This window comes from Phasianus colchicus, chromosome 12 (assembly GCF_987193195.1).
Source record: "Phasianus colchicus chromosome 12, bPhaCol1.hap1.1, whole genome shotgun sequence".
NCBI lineage: Eukaryota > Metazoa > Chordata > Aves > Galliformes > Phasianidae > Phasianus > Phasianus colchicus.
The window spans coordinates 8,909,891-8,920,857 of record NC_143447.1 but is presented as its reverse complement, the minus strand read 5'-3'; the positions used below and the strand labels follow the sequence as shown (position 1 = coordinate 8,920,857).

General features: G+C 40.1%; 1 long non-coding RNA gene across 1 annotated transcript; it reads left to right on the top strand.

The window, feature by feature from the left end:
• The first annotated feature begins 3,721 nt into the window (after positions 1–3,721).
• LOC149916265 (uncharacterized) lies at positions 3,722–5,751 on the top strand. The gene is made up of 3 exons (XR_016470520.1): positions 3,722–3,850; positions 4,705–4,837; positions 5,058–5,751. It is a non-coding gene; the product is annotated as an uncharacterized LOC149916265 (long non-coding RNA).
• Positions 5,752–10,967: the final 5,216 nt, after the last annotated feature.

Below are 10,967 nucleotides of genomic sequence, written 5' to 3'. Positions count from 1 at the left end.
CTGAAAATATACCAAAGAATGAATGCACACACAAACACAGATTCCTACAAAGGAGTCCCCTTGTGCGCTTTTTCATAGACAAAAACCCAGGCAGTAGCTTTTTATTCACTCTTTTTTGCTGCAAAAATCTATTCACTTTCCAGCAGTGAGTGGAATTTTCCAGTGCTGCTTAATGTTGAAATAATGAACTTTGGTAAATCTAAATCAACTTAGAGCAAACTACAAATATGAGAAGTGGTGGATTAGGGGGCAGTGTGTGTCATTTCATCAGTGGAGCTGAGCCATTCCCAGACCTGCTGTACTCATGGATCGTAATCTAGTTCCTCTACTGCTTCCCTCTTATCCTATTTCCATCACTTGGTATTATCATTTGGCATTATGATCAATCCCTGTGTTACTGCACGATGCTGTAATATTGCAGGTCTTCTCCAGGAGGAAGATACAATATTTTTGAAAAGGAATACTAACTAACATTGTATCGTGTTTTCATTTCAAGAAAACACAATTTAGGGAAGGATTTGGCATAAACTGATCACTAAAGAGAATGAATTTCCTCTTTGCTTGTCATGCCTTTGGGCTGATTACAAAGCACTGTGCAGAAAGATGCCGTATGATGCAGCACGACCCACAGAAATGCTCAGAAGTGCCTAGCTCATCTAAGTGAGAAGGCAGCTGGCAGGAAATCAACCTCAAAGAAGATGGAAATAAAATCAGTCAGAAAAAACAGAGTTAAGGGAGGGAAAGTACAGCAATTCTCAACCACTGTTTAAAAAGGCAAAGTAAAAGGGAGCTGAGATGACATACTTTGCATGATGCTGCCCAAGCAAGAGGAGATAGAAAAGGACACCACACTGTGGACTGGAAAGTCAGTTCCTCTCTATGCCTCATCAGACATTTTGGAAGCTGAGAAACTAGGCTTTAAAATTCCTCCTAATACTTCTCATTGCAATGGATATTTCCATCTAAGTAAATGAATCAGAAATATTAACCCACCAAATAAACAGAGAAAAAACCCTCAAATGCCTTAAAAGTAATTGTCTGTGGTTTTAAATAGAATAGACTTGTAACAGGTACCAAAATGTATCATTAAATTGAAAACCAATTCCACAAATTCTTTGACATACTTTCTGGTTTGCAACAGAGGAGGTGACGCCTTGTTCAGCAGCACTTTACTGCACAAGAGTATCAGTGGATCTGATACTTGATGCTGAACAAGGCATCAACAACACTTGGAGAATGCTGTGATGGCAGCAGGAAGGGGAACAGACACTTACATGGCCCCTTCTCTCATTATGCTTGATTGTTTTTTAAAGTTCAGTGAACTGATCCAACCCTGTTATCCAACAAGCATCATGACATGTCATGACTTCTAGCACCCAAACCACGAGCCGTAATTTTAGACTCTATAACTCATGATGATCATGCAGATGGAAGACAGCAGATGTGGAGTACTGCTGGAAGGGCTGCAGAAAGGCTTCCTGCTTGGGAGAGAAGTTGCTAAGTGATGACACATTCAATTAATGGAGCCTTTTAATTTAAACTTGATATGGCCAGTGCAAAATACAGGATGGAATGAAGAACACAGCATCAATCTCAAAGGTTTTATAAGTACCTGTCACAGATTATTCAAACTCATCCACACAGTGTTAGAATATACTCCATACACTGCCTGTCCACAAAATTCCTATGCTGAATTTGACATTTTATGGTTCACTTAAAAGCTCTTAGTGGTTTCGACCTCCTACACTTTGCAGAGCTGCTGTCCCTGTTCCTCTCAGCCTCACTGGGCTCAGGGTTGGCAATGGGCTGGAGGCCTCCTCCAGTTTGAAGGGAAGACCCCACAATAACAAAGTTTTATGTTTATGGCCATTCTTAAGTCCTTGGCTAAGTGAACCGTGTTGTTCTCACATAAACTATGGAAATTAAAACTGCAGAGGTGTATGTTGTCTGTATAAACTGCCCAAGCATAGATCAGTTACATTTTGAAGACCAAACCTTGTGTTCCACAAAATGCTGCTCTTCCAACAGAGCAACAAAGTGAAAGCTGAATCTAATTTAAAATAAACAGCAGCTCTCAGATGGTTGTTTTCAATGCCATCACTTAGCACTTCAGAAAAACACGACAGAAACTTTTTTACTTGTCAGTGCACAAATGATATCAGCACTTAGAGAGAACTGTCAAGTAGGAAAACTTCTTTCACCAGAATTAAGAAGAACTACACTTTACAATACGTTTATTACAAATGTTCAGAAAAGCCCTGGCCACTGAAAAATTTCCAACATCACAATATTCCTAGTTCAGTTGTTACTGAGGTTCTTAATGGGATGATAAGTTGCTCCATTAGATAAAGTTTTTTGCTTCCTAAATGAGGTGTGAGGCAAGGAGAACTACAGAGGTAAGCAATTATATTTCTAACTGAGAAAATAAAGCAAGTTATTTGAACCAAAACTCAATTAAAAATAGTTTTCCCATCTTATGAGCATTTTCAATATTGTAGATACTATTTGCATCCTAAATGAGAATGAAAAGCTGTAAAAGTTTTTTGATGCAAAAATTTAAGAAAAATTTGTTTCTGTTAATTGAATTCAAATCTGCAACCTTTCCCACTTTCTATTTTTTGCTATATATTTCCAAACAAAACGTAAGGAAATTGAACTTCCAGGAAATGATGTAAAATCCTGCATGAACAGTTTGCAAATTACTTTTCAATACATCTTATAAATGGAAATGAAATCTGAAAGGTAGACTACTACAGCAATCTATTTCACACTTGAAATATCCACATATTTTGTAAAAAATAGATTTTGACAGGTTATTTTCTGTCAACTCTCTTTGATAACAATATCTCAACTCTGCAAACTGTCAGACTGTGTGATGCTATTACAAATACTGAACATGTAAATAAGTATCTCCATTTAAATTACTTCATACTTTTTCACACAAGAAACATAAATGCAAGAATAGAGCAATCCGACTGTAAATATCTAAATATGTCCTTTAAAAGCCAAAGGAATGTCAGATACAATTTATTTTCAGTCAGTGCAAACTGAGACATTAAGTGGCAATTCTACTTCCATTAGCTAAATCTGGCAAATATGCAACTGTTTAAAGGCATTGTCAATAGCTATTGCACAATTAAGTATTTGTACTGATGCCTTATTAAATTACCCTTTTCAAGTAGGCATAATAAACTAGGAGCTCACTGTACAGATTTTCATGGTGAAAGTCCAGATCAGTGGAAAATTTATTTAAAGAGAATGCAGTCCACTGAGTAATGAAGTAAATGTCAAATGGTCTTGGGCAAATAAACCTGAGTTGTCTTAAAACTTTTTTGGCAGATGTAGCTAAAGAAGACACTGGTGATAAAACAACCTTCAGATTAATGGTTTTGATTTCCTGAGTCCTTAAGTAAACTTTCAAATGCATCTCCAGCACCAGGTAATCCTACTGGGTGACATGGAGATCAGTGCCATAGGCAGGACAGATGGCAAGGCAGCTCTGCTGCTTCAGCCCCAGCTGATCATACAATCACAGAATCCTCAAGGTTGGAAAAGATCTCTAAGATCATATAGTCCAACTACCAACCCATCACCACCAAGCTCACTAAGCCATGTCACTCCGTGTGACATCTATCCTTTTCTCGAACACCTCCAGAGACAACGAACCTACTGCTGCCTGGGCAACCTGTTGATGCTACAGGCCCTGCAAAGAGCTCCTGGAACAGTGAGGAGAGGGACATGGGTTGCAGCTGCTGGGTTCACCTGCTGCCCCTTTCCCAGCTCAGGGCACAGCTGGGAGGGAAAGGAAGGCAAAGTTGTAAGCAGTAACATACTACTTCCCAGCGGCCAGGTATGTCTTTGAGGGTAGGTGTTGCGTAGGGTGGGTTATCCTTGTGGTATCAAGGCTCCCTTCCCCTGTCCTCTGCGCTCTGACCAGCTACACAGCTGGAGGGAAGGCAAAAAGTGGACTCTACTCATTATAGACTTCTGCCTAGAAGAACAGGCCAGGCTGCCCATTCTGTTATGTGCAGCACAACCTGCTGGGCACACAGTCTGCCTCAGTCTCACCTGCCTTCAGCTCACATCAGTGCAGTTCAGGCATTTGCTCATAATTTTGGAAGGATGCAATACAAAAGATTCACCTTAAATGTATCATCAAACCACTTCCAACATTCGTAACTTCCTCAGCTACACCATACAATCTTTACATTTGTTCTCACTGGCTGTAGGAAGATTTCTTTGTGAAGAGCTCTCTTCTATTGTTAGCTTCAGCCCGATGCTTTAGGAACAGTAAAGTTGCCAGAGCCAAACTGTTATGCATAGGGTTGTGAATTTATTCTTTTAAATTACGGCTTAGTATATTTAGTGAGTTTGTTTTATATCTAGCGTTTATTTAAGCGGTTTTCATTGTATTGACATTTTATAATGCCCTCCTAATATTCTTATTATTGATTTTAATACAGCAATGGTATTATTCATGGTGACACCTATTGGAAAGCAAGCTTCAATTATATCAATAGATGCTATTATTATAACATTGATAACATTAATATTTGATAGTGGTATAAAACGTGATGCATTGGCAATTAACTCATTAATGTAGATATCATTAACCAAAAATGTCAAAGTTGTTTTAATGATTTTTCCATTGTTTTCTTTTAACAAATTTTCTGATCACAGAAAATGTTTTGTCTTTTTGAATAGGTATTCTCCACAGAAGTTGTTCTGAAAGCTAAACAACACCATCCCTTCGAAATAAGAAAAGATGGGTTTTTATGGCTGGGGGAAGTCAGGATCCTGACTGGGTCCTGAAGCAACAGCATCAGCGAGAGACACGGTACGTGCAGCTCCAGCCCACAATATTCCAAAGTCAGGATCTGCCCAAACAGAACCGTGCCTTTTTGCTGGCTGCCTAGCAACCAGAATTGATCCAGCACGAGTCACCTGACTCGGGAACCGCTGGTGGCAATATTACTCCATCATTTCTCTTTTGCACACTGAACTGATGAAGGTTCTATCAGAAGCAGCTATTAATTGTTTCTTTCTTTTCTCTCCAGCTTCTTAATTATACAGTGGGAACATTTCTATTGCTGTTACTGATAGGAGGACAGCACGCTGAAAAACTTAAAAAATGAACAGACTTATTCAAATCCATCTCGAGCTAAAAGAGCAAATATTGCAAACCACAACTCACTGTCAACTCTGCCATCCCAAAATAACAAATGCAGCGAGCTGCTCAGATGGCAGCAGAAAAAGCGTTGTTACCACACCTGCACTGATGGACAATTTGCAGTGATCTTTTAAAAACCACAGCCTAAGAATACTTGTTGTTTTGATGACTCAGTTGGAATTCACCACCACATTTGTCTTGCTTTCATCATTTCTAAACATTAGCATTTTCATCTGTTGACCGAAAGCACTTCTGCTCTTCTATAACATATATATAAAACACTTTTGATCTTTTAAAATCCTCCTGTCAACCTGGAATCACACAGCCTCTTACATTACCTTGTTCTTGTCCTTAATGGTGACCCGCGGTGAACTCTGCACTCCCTACTTTCAGATGTTCGACATCCTTCCTTTGTTAAAAGCTGCTGATCAGAGAGGAACATTGTGCTCACTGCGTTTCTCTCTATAGCCCCTCGCAATCATTTACAGGAATTACACTAAAACACAGGGTATGGGCAGTGGAAATTTCATTTAACCACATACCATTTTTTGTTTTGCTTCCTATAATGCTTAATGCTTTAAGTAAATACAAAAATCAAATGCACCTTTGTACTCATATGCTTGGCCCACCACGAGCGGTCGAATACAACATTGAATCCAGGAGCAGCAAAAAATTAATCCACAAACACTTAAATTGCCTTTTCACCTTTTTTTTTCCTTTGAAATGAACATTCTGTATAAGCTCAGATGACATTTGTCCTTTTAAGAAGTGAAAAAATGTTACCTAAATGGACCATATATCCAGTTTCACTTTTCCTCTGTATCATATTCAGATCTGGTAGATGGGATTTGATTCTGTTTCCCATAATGCCCCCTTGGCTTTTTCTGTAAAAGCTTAACAAGGACACAGCATCAGAGAGTCTTTAGTGGCTAATACCCGACCCCTTTCTCTCACATTACAGCTCCAAGTGACCATTTTCATGGCAAAAGGTCACCACCATCCCTATCCCCATGGAACCAATGTGCATCAACCTTCTAACCTTTGCTACCGAGAGATGATAGCTATTTGGGCTGCAATCCCTTCATTACAGATGGTCCATATTTTATATTTAGTGTGGGAGGTCAAATTTAGGAAAGCAATTTCTCTTAAAGCTAAGAGTTCCAATAATCCAGGATCTTCTATTGGCTTATGGGTGAGTGGACAGTAATGGGCTTATGGACAGCTCCAGATTTCTTCTCTTCACCGGGGAGGGAATTTCGTCAATCTAAATTTTTAGGATTGGGTGGCCATCATTGTTTATTATTCAATGAGCTCTTATTAGATTGTATCTAAGCACACTGCAGCAGGCAGAGAGTATCCTTATAAGCAGGCTCACATGCTGGATCAATATCTCAAGGCATTTACAGTCTTCTTGAAACAGATTAAACAATGCTATTTTTTTTAATGTGTTTTTAAAGATTATATGCAGTCATGCAGTTTTGATAGTGACAAAAGCCTTCATCCATTATCATTATTAATCACAATGGTTTATCTGCTGTTAAAGAAGCTTGCATTTTAATACTGAGACCACCTTTGGTGGAAATAGCCTTACACTTGGAAGCAGATCACATCACGATTGAGAAACTCCTGAAACCAACGATAAAATACAAAGGATCAAACTCCAAAGTATTTGTTAAAATATATCTGCTCTAATTATGTTGAAAGAGGAATGCTTTGATTCCATTTTTTATTCCATTTTGTATCCATTTTTGTAAGATGACCCAATTATTAGTTTACTACTGCAAATGTTTATACAAATACTTAAAATTGTTAACTAAATCCTGAGCTTGTAAAGCATTTAAGAGGCTGTTATACCTGGTCCTGCTCAGGACACATCCAAGTATGTGTGTTACTTGCTGGTAAAAGGCAGATCCACACGTAGCTTTAGATGTGTAAAGTAACCATTTACAAACCATAGCACCATTGAATGACTCCAGCTCTTGAAGGCCAATGCAGTCTACCTCATAGGGCTAAAGTCCCTCTTAGTCCCTTCAAACCACTCCAAGACACAAAAGCAATTTTGAAGCGGTCTTGGAATAAGCAGTTTAAATGCTATTTGTTATTGCTCATATGATCATGTTCTCTGTTAACTGTAAATATTCACTACCCCATTAGTGAAATCTCAGTTTGTCCAAGATAGCACTGACCAAAGCTCTCTGCAAAAAAACACAGCTTGCTCTGGGCAGGGAGCAGAAGTAATGCTGGGTCCCCACACACAATGGGCAAAAGGAATACTCTTCTGAGCAGCTTCTGGTTGCTCTGCAAAGTGTCATTAGTTTACATCTGTACCCTTAACATGGTTTGGAGCAGAATTTTTCAAGTTTTCAGCTTTCTCCTTTAATAACAGATGCGCAGATTAGAAAAGGAGACCCCCAGGCTAAAAACCTGAGTTATCTGACCGACGCTGCAAGAATGAATGCCAATCACAATGAAAATCCGAGACCCAAGACAGGACTGCAGCTGCTCTCTGGAACGAGATTTCTTAGATGTTTATATGCACCTCCCTTAGTCCTCTCTGCTTGCTGAAACCTCTCCAAAAGGCTTCCAACAAACCCACCTGCTTCACTGGTGAGTGGGCCACAGCCACACAGCCCTGTCCTGCTGGGGAGCTGGCAGCAATGCATGGTCCTGTGCCATGGGGGAACTGAGCACCAGGCAGCACAGTATGAGATGGAAGGGCAGACATGCACATGCATTGGAGTATAGAAAGGTACGATCCTAATACTAGTGTGGTCTTAAAATAGCATGTTGCCTCCACTGGCAGGCAATAGCCTTGGGCAGTATCTACTTGCTAGCCCCTCCCCATGTATTGCAGAGGGGGCAAATGGGAAGCACATGCTAAACACCTTCCTAAGACCATTTTGATCCATTAATAGAAAACCTGCAAGGAGCTTGGGCCACATGTTTGCCTTGATAGCGCTCAGAAACATCTGCAGCTTCAGCCTGGATGTTCGGAGGGCACGACGTGGGGACCGGTGGTGATAACAGTGGTGGTAATTCTGGAAATAACACTGGGCTGAGCTGACCCCTGATATAATCCTGCTCCGATCAATGGGGTTATCAGGATTTTTTGAAAGGTGAACCTGGACAGCTTCACACTGCATTTTTATAATGGTGCAAAGAGAGACAGCTTCTTTGGTCTCTTTTAAAAGATCCTCCCTCATCCTTTTACCCAGGTAAAGCTGTGCCTGCACAAAGCAGCCCTTGCATACATGAAAGTTGAAGTGTGTGGCTCTAAAGGAAACAAAAGGACCAGAACTACCTCACCTTTCCCAACACTTCCCTGACATCGTTTTTCCTCCTTCATTAGCCTCAAACGTTACAATTCTGATATTTGCGTGCAACAATCCTGTAACTCAAAGCAATCATAATACAGCAAATCTCTGTGGATTTTGCCTTCAATTTTCTGTTACTCAAAAACTAAAAAAGCTGTTCCTCACCAAAATGTAACCCCACAGTCAGCGACCTTAGCTATACCTGCATCAAATTTAATTAAGGCAGTTATCTGGAATATAGGGCTCCTGCTCAAGTTTCAGATGCCAGCAGCTGCCACAGCCTACACTGTAACCTATCATAGTTTGAACCAGTTAATATTAAAATCATGCCCTATGAAGGTACAATGGGTGTGGACAGAACCAATTTGTTTATACAATTGTGTTTTGCCACAGCGTAAATTAAGTTACAGAGTATTCAACCAAATTAAATTACCACAGCGTGAGCTAACAATTTTCTGAGGACACTGTGACATGAGCACAAAGCAGCCCACGTCAGCCACGGGGATTCGCTGTCATCTCACAGGCTGCAGCTGAATTACTTACCCAAAGGATCAGACAAAAGCAATCCTCAGAAAGCTGGAAGTCGCCAACCAGTGGAAAATGGTGGCAAGTCTAAAACTGTGCTACTATCAGAGGAGCCAGGGGAAAGGGGAGAGACCTTCTGTGGGTGGGCAAAGGAGGGCATGGTGAGGAGGGTCAGCATCCCGACAGGGACAGCAGGGCTTCTATCCTGAAATATTTCTGAGAAATCAGAGTTCTGGTTGACTGCTTACTATTTGTTTTAGTTAACTTATTTATTTTTAGAAAACTTCTCCTATATTGAGATGGAGAAAAATTTCCCTCTCTCCTACCTCACATTACTTTACATGAAGCAGAGAGCAAAGTGATGAAACAGTTGTGTTTGAGTAAAGGAAATTTTCAGGGGCAAATAAGGACAGGGGAAACCATAAGATTTTTTAGCCTTCATTTTCACTCAGAGAAGAGGATTTTGGAGAACAAATAAAAGGACATTTGTGGGGAGACCACCTTCTAACTTAACATTTTGCTGGAAGAAAGTTTGCTTTGTAAATTATACTCACTTGAGAGGAAACTGAAGCATAAAAATACCCCAACATTTAAATGGTATTTTGGTTAACTAAAAATAAGTTCAAGGTGTAAAATAATTTGAAGAGCACTGAAATGCTGCTGTTGGAAAAAAAAAACAAACATAAAAGTTGAGGAACTGGTATCCCTGTTATTTTGAGGAAAATGCTGTCACCCCACTTTTCTTCTTGATAAAGAAAAGATTTGGTGAAAGGACTGATGCTGGCTTTTTTGATTTGGGTGGGGTGGGCAGGATTGTTTTCTTGCTTTGGTGGAAATGGACTTAGGCTACAGACCATGTTACTGGATGCCATCCATACAGGTGCCTCAGGAGATGTTGACTGTGCACATTTACATAAATCTAAAAATAAATAAATATACTCACAAACCTCCTCAATCAAAATATGCCACGGACAACTAAAAGATCTTGAATCAAATATTAATGCTGGAGATTTCTCCAGCCATTTTGTAATGCTTCCAGCTATCTTTATTACACAATGTGTAATGCACTATCTTATTTTAGCCCTGAGCTATCTGCAGTACCATCTCTTTGACAACATCAACCTGGCTTAATAAAAGCAGCCTTCTGAGTGCCCGGCATGGGCTGAGCACGGAGCCTGCAGGCAGTGCAGCCATCCCCAGCAGGGACTGCTGCTCACCATGGCTGCTTTGGCACAGCAGCACCTCCTCATGCTGGGACAGGTGAGGGGGCTGTGAGTGCTTCCCTCTGAATCCAAATTTTGTCCTCAACTGACACTGGCATGCACTGTATCTGTTTTCTTCCTTCTTTGCTGTTGTTGTTTTCATTGTTCTTTTTACCTTCTGCAATTTCCCTAGTGTTAAATCCAGCAAACACACCTCTTTCCTGTATTGTGTCCTTTCTCCTGCATTGCTGCAAAGCTCCATGGAAAGGTCTCAGATTTATGTTTTCTAAATAAAAGAGGCCGTGATATTACATTTATTGGCAGCAACCACAGAAGAAAATGAACCTGTTTAAAAAGAATCCCATGCAATTCCCTTGCAAATATAAGATTTGCAGCATCACTATGGGAACAAAACCAAGTCACCAGGCTTTCTAAATTTAATGAGGTTCAAATGTCCAAGGGCACCAGCTTCCAGGGAAGAAGCAATGTCAGAGCACACAGAGATAGTGTTTCCTTAAGCAAAGGAAAGAAAATATCCTGAAAGAGGTTTACCCCTTAAAGTGAATCAGGTGAAAGTTGGTGGTAAAGAATGAAAGGCAGGCAGCTGGGAGTGCTCAGAGGGGACTGGATTCCTCCACAGATTGTGACTTTTAAGTTTAGTCACTGCAGTATTATTTATGACATTTACAGGCCTATATGGCAATATCTCAAGAAGGAGAGTGATTCATCCGCCTCAATACTACTTCTTCCAGAGAC